Source organism: Mercenaria mercenaria, chromosome 10 (genome assembly GCF_021730395.1).
Source record: "Mercenaria mercenaria strain notata chromosome 10, MADL_Memer_1, whole genome shotgun sequence".
Taxonomy (NCBI): Eukaryota; Metazoa; Mollusca; class Bivalvia; order Venerida; family Veneridae; genus Mercenaria; species Mercenaria mercenaria.
In genome coordinates, this window is record NC_069370.1 from 47,047,643 (window position 1) to 47,059,711 (window position 12,069).

The 12,069-nt window shown below is 35.8% G+C and overlaps 1 protein-coding gene across 2 annotated transcripts in view; it reads right to left on the minus strand.

Annotated features, from left to right (window-relative positions):
- The window catches only part of LOC123561700 (nicastrin-like), a 57,406-nt gene that overhangs the window by 4,034 nt on the left and 41,303 nt on the right, over positions 1-12,069 (minus strand). The gene's annotated exons all lie outside the window — the stretch shown is intronic.

A 12,069-nucleotide genomic window follows, 5' to 3' on the forward strand; every position in this document is an offset into this window, starting at 1 on the left:
GCTCACCTGAGTTTCAGAGCTTAAACAGGCTAGACAGTGTGCAACTTTGGAAGACGACCATAATATGCTCCAGGTGTCTAAAGTTCCAAAGACAGTAGAAGATGATTACATAAATCAGTGTGACAGATGACACACAGTTCAAACAATATATTTTCCTTAGGTCTTTAAAACTGGGTGGAAGAAATGCACACTAAACTGGAGCAGGCTGAGGGTGTTTGGAAAGTCTCTTTGTAATGGTCATCTGTATCCAACCGTGCATGAGAAGTTGTTTACAAGTATTTCTATATTCCATACTAGTACCCCACATCATCTGAACAAGTTTGGAAGAGGACCGCACAATGTTGCTATAGACCAAGTTTGATGAAGATCCATCTAGCCATTCATGATAAAAAGTTGTTTAAAGGTATTTCTATTTTATGCTCTAAAGGTCCCTAAGAGGGTCTAACCACCCCCACTTGAATATATTTGGCAGCAGATTTTACAATGATAATGGATCTTCATTAAACTTGGCCTGTATTAAGTAGTTCATAATAAGAAGAAGTTGTTAAAAAGTATTTCTATATTTAGCTCTAGCAGCCCCTAAATGGGGCCAAGATACTCATTTGAACAAAATAGGGACCTTATAATGATGCTACTGTTTAAGTTTGGGGAAGATCCATCAAGCCATTCATGAGCTAAAGTCATTTAAAGGTATTTCTACATTTAGCTCTAGCGGCACCTAAAAGAGGCAGGGTGCACTGATTTAAAGCAAGAGTGCCTGAATGTCACAATATACGCCCGTCACAGCAAATTTCTTTACTCTAACTGCTGTAATGCAAATGAATCTTAATTTTGTGGTTGTTTAGTAATCATTGTAAGTCTTTTGTTTTCCTAAGTCCACAAAAAAAATTCCTTACCAGGTAGAGAGACCTTAAAATACACCTAAAATTTGAAAGTAACATCTATGTTGTACCATAGAATAGTGGTCTTGGTTTTTCCCTAGAGTCAATTATAAAAAAGTTACAATATAAGTTATTTATAGTACTAAGGGAAGTTAATCTTTAAAAAAAAAAAAAAAAAAAAAAAAAAAAAAAAAAAAAAAAATCCAAAAAAAAATTGTAAGTCCACACAAAAATCTTTACCAGGTAGAGATTGGTCAAAATACACCTCAAAATTGGATGTAGCATGCATGTTGTACTACAGAAAAGTGGTCTCGATATTTCCCTACGACTAGTAATGAAGAAGTTACAATATAAGCTATTTATAGTAACAACAAAGGGAAGTAATTCTAAAGAAAGGAACTGTGCATGACACTTCCTCTCATGATGGTGTATAATTGTGCCAAGTTACATCAAAATCCCTCCATGCATGAAGAAGAAATGCTTCAAACAAAGTCATTCTTGTATCTGACCTTTGGCCTCTAAATGTGACCTTGACCTTAGACCTAGGACCTGGTTCTTATGCATGACACTTCGTCTTGTGGTGGTGAACATTTGTGACAAGTTATATCAAAATCAGTCAATGCATGAGAAAGAAATGCTCCGGACAAGGTTTTCATTCTTGTATCCTTTGACCTCTAAGTGTGACCTTGACCTGAGACCTAGGGACCTGGTTCTTGCGCATGACACTCCGTCTCATGATGGTGAACAACTGTGCCAAGTTCCATCAAAATCCCTCCATGCATGTTGAAGATATGCTCCGGACAAAGTCATTCTTGAATTTGACCTTTAACCTCTAAGTGTGACCTTGACCTTAGACCTAGGGACCTGGTTTTTGCGCATGACACTCTGTCTCATGATGGTGAACAACTGTGCCAAGTTTCATCAAAATCCCTCCATGCATGTAGAAGATATGCTCCGGACAATGTCTGTGGACGCCGCCCGCCCGCCAATCCGCCTGCCAGGGGCGTTCCCATTATACGTCCCATTTTTCAAACAGGCGTATAAAAATTGGGAGAGGACCTTACAATGATGCTACAGATTAAGTTTAATGATGATCCAATGAGCAGTTCTTGAGAAACAATTGTTTAAAGGTATATTTATTTTTAGCTCTAGTTTAAATACCTATAATAGGTGCTGACTGCCCACATTTGAACAAATTTGGGAGAGGACCTTACAATGATGCTACAAAACAAGTTTGATCAATATCCATCAAGCAGTTCATGAAAAGGAGTTGTTAAAGGGTATTTATATTTTTAGGTCTAGGGGTCAAGTGCCCACATTTGAAAGAAATACGGAGATGACCTTATAACATGCTACAAACAAAGTTTGATGCAGATCTATCCAGCGATTCATGAGAAAAAGTTGCTTAAAAGTATTTCTAATTATAGCCCTAGTGGCCACTACAGGGGGCCAAGCCTCACCTTTTGAATAAAATTGAAAGAGGACCTTACAATGATGCTACAAAAAAAATTTGATGAAGACCAATCAAGCAGTTTATAAGAAGTCATTTAAAGACATTTCTATTTTTAGGTCTAGTTGTCACAAAAAGGAGCCAAGCTCCCCCATTTGAATAAATGTCGAACTGGACCTTAAAATGATGCTACAGGATTTAGGAGACACTGCTGAAGATATTTCTATTTTTAGCTCTGGCCACACCCGTGTGATGCAAAGTGCAAACATTTAAACAGCTTTGAAATGGTACATTCAGACCAACTTTCCACAACTTCCATCATATGGTTTCAGAGATGTTATTTGAAGAAAGTGGTGATTGAACAACACACAGACAATGAGTGATCAACAATAGCTTGCTCCAAAACCTTTGTGTTCTGATGAATTAAAATACGATGAGGATCCACAACATGAAAGAAATGTATGGCGCTATATATCATATGTTCATAAAATCATTTATCAACAAAACTTCTTTGCACAAGAATTGGTCCTTTATCATGGGGTAAGATGGAAAATTGATTAAACTTTACATTAGTTAATCTCTTAAAAGTTCAAAAATCAATTCCAATTGCAAAATAATATAAAAGCTATTGAATATCTATTGTAAATTAATCTTATGACCTTTAACCTTTAGCCTGCAATTGATTCTGCCTTTGCGACCAGTGCAGACCAAGATCAGCCTGCACCTCTGTGCAGGCCGATCCTGGTCTGCACTGTTCGCCATAATCAGTCAGTATCTTTTTGGTAAGCACCCCTTTTAACAGTTAATGGTACTGTCAAAACTGAAAGATAAGTAAGTTCATGATTATAGAAATTTAGCAGGGTAAGGGTTGAAAGTTCAAAAATCAATTCCTTTTGCAAAATAATACAAAAGCTATTAATTGTCTATTGTAAATGAATTTTATGACCTATTATAAATGAAGTCACAGCAAAGTTCAGCCTTTCGTCACTCAATATGTAAACCTTTCTTAATATTTATAGATCCTCTACAACAACAGCTGGAAATTTATATCTGGAAATATTGCAGCTATATTAACGAAACCATTCAAATCACCTGTGACAAGTGGCAGACAAGATTTGTCTTCCAAACAACATTTTGTAAAGCTGTGGATAAAGATTACTGAATAAATCATTTACTTAGAAAATGAATGGCAGTAAAGCTGTATGTAACAAGCAAATTCGATGAATTGGTATCTGCCGCCGAAAGGGTTTGTGGTGAGGAATGACAAAAAAATATATCCGGCAAAAAGTTAAGGATGTTACTAAGAAGCAAATAATTTCATTAGTCAAAATCAATTTAACAGAAAACAGATGTTTAATTAAAGAGTAAATAATAAATGTATGATACTTTGATCCTGACTAAAGAATTTATTTTGAATGGTATATGTTTACTGTAATAAGCTTAGCTTTTAAAATTAAATGCAGTTAATTGAAATGTGAGCTTAAAGTTTAGGTGGAACGAAATATTGTCTTCGAGTGGTCTGGCACCAAGCGTTGCTGTTTAACATGTACATTTGAACTTAAAAGAACTGATGTCCTTAAGAGAACACAATCAAGTAAGATATCTTGAACATGGCTGGGGGCAAGATTGGTGCAGTTACAACTTAACATGTTGAAGGTTTGAACATTTAAAAAAAAAAAAAGGAATGGAAATATATATATATATAAATATATGTTTATATTCTTTTTTTGAGGGGGTGGGGGCAGAGGATGCATGATTGGTAGTGGGCATGACTGGGTGGAGGAGCGAGGTGGGAGAATGGTACAACTTGCATGTTTATAAATATTCATGGAAGTTTGTTATGTACAAATATGTGGATTTTTAAACAATTAAACGGCAATAACTCTGAAGTTACAAAAGAAATCCAAACGAAATTGTGTGTGCACAATCACATTTTGGTGATCTAAATTCTGTTTAAGTTTCATAGTTCAAGGTCAAATATATCAAAAGTTATGATGCAGAAATTGCCATATTTAGAGTACCCTATATAGTTAACACTAGAAACTTCTAAGGGCCATAACTCTGGTGTTACTTGGGCAACATGACTGAAACTTGACGGGCCCCATAACCTCATAGTGGTGGACATGTATATGAAGTTTGTTTGAAAAAAATCCAAAAAAAATAAGGAATGAGTTTGTTTTTTGCTTTTTTTTTTTTTTTTGGGGGGGGGGGGGGGGGGGGGGGGGGTCAGGAGTGGGTGTGACCAAGGTAAGGGGGTGACCAGGTGTGGGTACACAACTTCACATGTTTACAATAAATGTTCATGGAAAAGAATGAAAGAAATTTAAAGAAATTCTACCAAATGGTAAGTTTGTTATGTACAAATATGTGGATTTTTATACAATTAAAGGGCAATAACTCTGAAGTTACATATAAATCCAAATAAAATTGTGTGTACACAACCAAATTATGGTGATCTAAATTCTATACAAGTTTCATAGTTCTAGGTCAATTATATCAAAAGTTATGATGCAGAAATTGCCATATTTATAGTACCATATATAGTTAATAGTAGAAACTTCTACGGGCCATAACTCTGGTGTTACTAGGGCAATCTGACTGAAACTTGACGGGCTGCAAAAACTCATTGTAGTGAACATGTATATGACGTTTTATACAAATATTCCCAACCACTTCCTAGATATGGCTCCGGATGGACGGACGGACGGACAAAGCCAAAACTATATCCCTCCGACTTTCGTCGGGGGATAACAAAATACAAAGCTACATCTTTAGACTTTGGTAGTTCCTTTAAAGTAGTGGTTGCGTAATGACAATCTGCAAATTACGTATTTCAGCTGCATTCTACGTTTCACTAGGGAAAGCCGTAAGTGCGTTCAGCTACATTTACATTCGAAGCATGCAGAACTGCTAAACATAAGAATGTAACCATACAAAAATTGCCGAGCGACATCACGGGTCCCACTACTTTAAACAATGTAATATCAAATTTTGTTGTACTTTATCTCACTGTGGACTAGACAGAAGAAAAACAAAATTCATCCAGTTTTGTTAACCACAGACAATTTCAATCAAATGTACTTTTCCCCTTCTGTAACATTTTACATACATTAAATCTACTGTTTTAAGAATGTACTACCATTTTATAATTTTGTCAACAGCTCATAAATGGACAAATACTATGCTGTAAGATTTATTCTTCTTTTTTGTTGGTATAAAATTTCATGGTTAAGACCAACACTGCTATTCATTAGGGACATAAATTCATGGATATCCAAATTTGTTGAAAAAAAAAATGGAAATTTTATTAATAATTGAGCCGTGCCATGGGAAAACCAGCATAGTGGCTTTGCAACCAGCATGGATCCAGACCAGCCTGCGCATCCGCGCAGTCTGGTCAGGATCCATGCTGTTCGCTTTCAAAGCCTATAGCAATTAGAGAAACTGTTAGCGAACAGCATGGATCCTGACCAGACTGCGCGGATGCGCAGGCTGGTCTGGATCCATGCTGGTTGCAAAGCCACTATGTTGGTTTTCCCATGGCATGACTCAATTGTTTCTTGGGATTTAATTTTCTAAACTGATGCAATATCTTAATCCCCTTCAATCAGTCTTCAATAAATATGGAGATTTCAATGTAAGTCAAACTGAAATATGCTAATACTCAAAGAAAAACACAGCACTTTCAGTACAATACAGTTGAGACGCAATATTTCTAAAACTTGCGAATCTCAGAAGTCTGGCTATCAAAGACATTTTCAAGTCCCATCCCAGAAAACACAGGCACAAAATATAACTTTTAGTTGAATTTCTGTTATCTCGAAGTAAAACGCTTGATCCCATGGAATTCAAGATACTGAGTTTCAACTGTATATGAGCCGCGCCATAAGAAAACCAACAGTGTGTTTGCGACCAGCATGGATCCAGACCAGCCTGTGCATCTGCGCAGTCTGGTCAGGATCCATGCTGTTTGCTTTTAAAGCCTATTGCAATTAGAGAAACCATTAGCGAACAGCATGGATCCTGACCAGACTGTGCGGATGCGCAGGCTGGTCTGGATCCATGCTGGTCGCAAAGCCACTATGTTGGTTTTCTAATGGCGCGGCTCATATCATAATACATGACAAAACAAGAAGCTGCGTTCAATAAACGCTTGATGCCCCCGGTGGCATCCTTGTCAATACAAAGCAAACTAAGTCCAAAACAAAGTCAAGTTCAAGGTCAAACTGAGGTCAGGTGATGTCTGAAGATGAGGAATGGTCACAGGTTACATCTGCATTAGTATCAAGTCATTCTAGTAAGGGGTATTTATGCTAGACAAAACGGTCCCATTTGGTTAACCAAGAGATGGCCAATATAAAGCAACCTAAGTCCAAAATGAGGTCAAGGTCAAGGTCAAACTGAGGTCAGGTGATGTCTGAAGATGAGGAATGGTCACAGGTTATATCTACATTAGTATCAAGTCATTCTAGTAAGGGGTATTGATGCTAGACCAAACGGTCCCATTTGGTTAACCAAGAGATGGCCAATATAAAGCAAATTAAGTCCAAAATGAGGTCAAGGTCAAGGTCAAACTGAGGTCAGGTGATGTCTGAAGAAGAGGAATGGTCACAGGTTACATCTGCATTAGTATCAAGTCATTCTAGTAGGGGGTATTGATGCTAGATGAAACGGTCCCATTTGGTTAACCTCGTACGGACGGACGGACGGACAGGACGATCACTATATGCCTCCCGCATCAGTAGATGCTGGAGGCATAAAAAACCCAACACATTTTACAATTTTACTAAAAATATAAGTATGGTATTATTATATATTCAATCAACTAATGAAGTAGCAATTTTAACAGACATTGTCAAAATGATCTGCCCAGTAGATAGACATACCAAGAACTAATAATGAAATTATTATGAAACTTCAAAGTTAAATAAATACATCTGAAACTCGGTATCTCGAATTCCAAGGGATCAAGAGTTTAACTTCAAGAAAACCGAAATTTGAATTATTATTATTATCACTATTATACCAGATTTATATAGCGCCCTTTTCATGATACACACGTTCAAAGGCGCTTTACATAGAATTAAAAATATATTTTGTGCACATACTTTTGGGACGGGACTTGAAAACGTCTTGAGATAATCAAGTTCGAGATATTGAGTTTCAGCTGTATATTATAATTAATAGCATAAATTATACATGTAAAACCTGTAATTCACTTAGCCCATTACTTAAATGTTTTTTTTTAACTATTACTGCCATATTTCTGCTTACATTATTACTTTCTTGCTTTCGATTTCAAAACACATGTAAAAAGTAACGACAACACTGGTAACATTTCTGACTATAATAAGCAAACACAGTCTATATGAAGAACTACCTTGAAAAGAAGGGATACAACAAATATTCACTGTAAATTTCTAGAAAATTTGCCTTTCATAAATCAGCAAAGCACTTACTAGTACTCATAATTAATAAGCATTTATAGGCAGGCCACCTTTGCAATAAAACTTTATGATTTCAACCATTATCATGCTGGACACAATTTATTCTGCCTCTGTGACCAGTGTAGATCATGATCAGCCTGCAAAACCATGCAGTCTGATCAAGATCTGCACTGTTTGCCATTCAGTCAGTATCTTTTTGGTATGCACCCCTTTTAACAGTTAATGGTACTGTCCAAATTGAAAGATGGAAAAGTTCAATAAGAAATATTTCAGGGTAAGGGTTAAGAAGCACTAAAGGGTCCTATGTCCAGATGTACATCAAAATCCAGGTTTCATAGTTCTATATACAACCTAAACAAGAAGTTAGCTACTAGCAACCATGAGTTAAATTTTAAAAAATTTTAAAACAGTATTTTGATTTAATATTTATGTTACTAATTAACAAAAACACTGCATTTGAAGTGAAGACTAATTCCAATTAATACATAAATTTGTAGACTTAATATATCAGTGAGGTTAAAATGGAACAGTTTATTATATAGTAAGTTTCATGGGAGAGTGTAAAGATTATCAATAAATGGAATAAGATGAGTAAGAAAATACCTAGTACCAGTATACTCATGACAAAAGCCAAGACATTGTATTCACACTAGCAAGCATTAGCTAAGATCCTTTCTGTATAATGCATGTTTCATGCATACTCTACTTCATGTGTTCTGATTAATTCTCCCAACTTAAGAGTTGCTCCATAATGTTGGCACTAACTCATTCTAATTTAATCTAGGTTGATTGTAAAACAAGTTCTATAACATGTACTCATAACTCTTGAGACCTCATTTCTGATGGCACCCATCAACAGAAGGGTTTAAGGGAAGAGAACTATTGTAAAATTAAGTGACATACAAGGGAGCCACTGGTACCAACTTTTACATCTTTGGTAACCAGATAATGAGCCTAAAATATTCAAACTGATTTAATTTCCAGTTTTTGTAAATCAATATATTGTATTCATCTCAGAAAATATGGTATTGCAAAGCTGTGCATATAAAATGAGGCTTTTCTGACTCAGTAAGAAAGGATACTGCTTGGCCATGTCTACAAATTGTGGCTTTTGCAATTCTCGAAAGATAATATTGCACAGATGTGCATATATTACATTGGTAATTTAGCCTTGACACTAAGATTATATTCAGTCACCATCATCAAAACAAACTACAGCTACTTCACATGACCTTTACTTTGAACTTAGTGACCAAAATGGATTAAGTTAACAATTAAAGCTAGTTTTATGAAAACCCTTCCAGTGGTTAGGAAGATATAGAGCTGACATGAATTACAGCTACTTGACCTTTAACCTCTAAATAACCTTGACCTTGTACCTAGTGACCTGGGTTGTGCACTCAACATGCAGTCTAGATGAGGCTAACTTGTGAAACTAATTCAAGGGGTTTGGAAAATATGCAGCAGACACAAATTTCAGCTACTACATCTTTGGTAGATCTAGCCGGAGGTTGAAAAGATATGGAGCCAGACATGAATTTGAGTCATTTAACCTTTGACATCCACATGTGACCTTGAACTTGAACTTATAAATGATAAACATCTTTAGTCCAAATAAAACTGAACAAGAGGGCCAAGATGGCCCTAGGTCGCTCACCTGAGAAACACACCATAACAGTGTTGTAAACATGTTTGACCTAGTGATTTCATGGAAATAAATATTCTGACAATTATCATTAAAATTGGAGCAAAAATCTTGAGTATAAATAAATATTTTCTTTGATTCGACCCGTGACCTAATTTTTGACCCCAGAGCACGAGACCCATATTCTAACTTGACCTAGATTTCATCAAGACTATCATTCTGACCAAATTTCATGAAGATCAATTGAAAAATACAGTCTCTATCACATACACAAGGTTTTTCTTTGATTTGACCTAGTGACCTACTTTTTGATCCAAGATGATCCATTTTCAAACTCGGCCTAGATTTCATTAAGGGGACGCATACTTTGAAATTAGAAAAAAGTGGGTGGGGTATTATAAAATTTACCTGCAAAAAAGTACAAGGTTTTGGTAAATGAAATGAATACTGTTTCAACTGTTATAAGTACACAAAGGATTGCTCACTAAAATAAAAATGAGAAAAACTGAAACACGAAAGTTATTGTTGAATTACGTAAGACTTCTTATGTACATTCAAAGTCAACAATTAAGACTTTTTGGTGCGAAAATAATAGTGCTTCACTTTGTCTAAACATTTATCAATGTCCTACAGATTCTAATTTAAAGAAAGAATGTGAAATAAGTTCACTGTCTTGCTTTTCATTTCGCATATGTGAGCTAAAACACATTATTTAGTTTGTTTACAAAGTAGTGCATAAGAAAAGATACGGTGGTCAAGGAATGCCACATTACAAAACTAAAAGAGTATATTCGCCTTAATACATTAAACATTTATCGTTACAGAAGTCTAGTGGCTTACAATAAAGGCCTAGAAATGTTGCCATTATAAATTTTTAACTTGGTATTCATGAACTACAATGCACTTAAATATCAAAACACATTCAACAAACTTTTGAAAATGTATTGTCTTAAAAATCCCTAAAATAAGGTATGAAATTTGGTTGAGAGGTCCAATCAATGTGTATATGTGCAAAAGCAACATTCTAATCTTGTTCACAAAAGTTACTAATAAACAGCAGGAATGCCAATGATCAAAACTGGACGAATATACACTTATCCTCACTTTAATATCATTTATAATTTGTCCTTGAATTCTCCACCATACTTTTCATAACTCTGTTTGCACGAGTTGCACGAGAATGCTGTCATTCACGTAAACAAGAGGACCATGATGGTCCTGAATCGCTCACCTCTTCCCACATGACCCAGTTTTGAGTATGACATCGTTTTTTCTATTATTTGACATAGTGACCTAGTTTTTGAGCTCATGTGACCCAGTTTTGAACTTGACCTAGATATTATCAAGATAAAAATTCTGACCAATTTTCATGAAGATCCATTGAAAAATATGGTCTCTAGAGAGGTCACAAGGTTTTTCTATTATTTGACCTATTGACCTAGTTTTCGAAGGTACGTGACCCTGTTTTGAACCTTACCTAGATATCATCAAGGTGAACATTCTCACTAATTTTCATGAAGATCTCATGAAAAATATGGCCTCTAGAGAGGTCACAAGGTTTTTCTATTTCTAGACCTACTGGCCTAGTTTTTGACCGCACATGACCCAGTTTCGAAACTGACCTAGATATCATCAAGATGAACATTCTCACCAATTTTCATGAAGATCCATTGAGAAATATGGCCTCTAGAGAGGTCTTAATTTTTTTTCTATTTTTAGACCTACTGACCTAGTTTTTGACCCCACGTGACCCAGTTTCGAATTTGACTTAGATATCATCAAGATGAACATTCTGACTAATATTCATGAAGAGCTCATGAAAAATATGGCCTCTAGAGAGGTCACAAGGTTTTTCTATTTTTAGATTTACTGACCTAGTTTTTAACCCCACCTGACCCAGTTTCGAACTTGACCTAGATATCTTCAAGGTAAACATTCTGACCAATTTTTATGAAGATCTATTGAAAAATATCGCCTCTAGAGAGGTCACAAGGTTTTCCTATTTTTAGACCTACTGACCTAGTTTTTGACCGCACGTTACCCAGTTTCGATCTTGACCTAGATATCATCAAGGTGAACATTCTGACCAATTTTCATGAAGATCCATTGAGAAATATGGCCTCTAGAGAGGTCACAAGGTTTTTCTATTTTTAGATCTACTGACCTAGATTTTGACCCCACATGACCCAGTTTCGATCTTGACCTAGATATCATCAAGGTGAACATTCTGACCAATATTCATGAAGATCTCATGAAAAATACGGCCTCTAGAGAGGTCACAAGGTTTTTCTATTTTTAGATCTACTGACCTAGTTTTTAACCCCACGTGACCCAGTTTCGAACTTGACCTAGATATCATCAAGATGAACATTCTGACCAAATTTCATGAAGATCTATTGAGAAATATGGCCTCTAGAGAGGTCACAAGGTTTTTCTATTTTTAGACCTATGACCTAGTTTTTGACCCTACGTGACCCAGTTTCGAACTTGACCTAGATATCATCAAGTAAACATTCTGACCAATATTCATGAAGATCCTGTGAAAATATGGCCTCTAGAGAGGTCACAAGATTTTTCTATTTTTAGATCTACTGACCTAGTTTTTAACCCCACGTGACCCAGTTTCAACTTGACCTAGATATCATC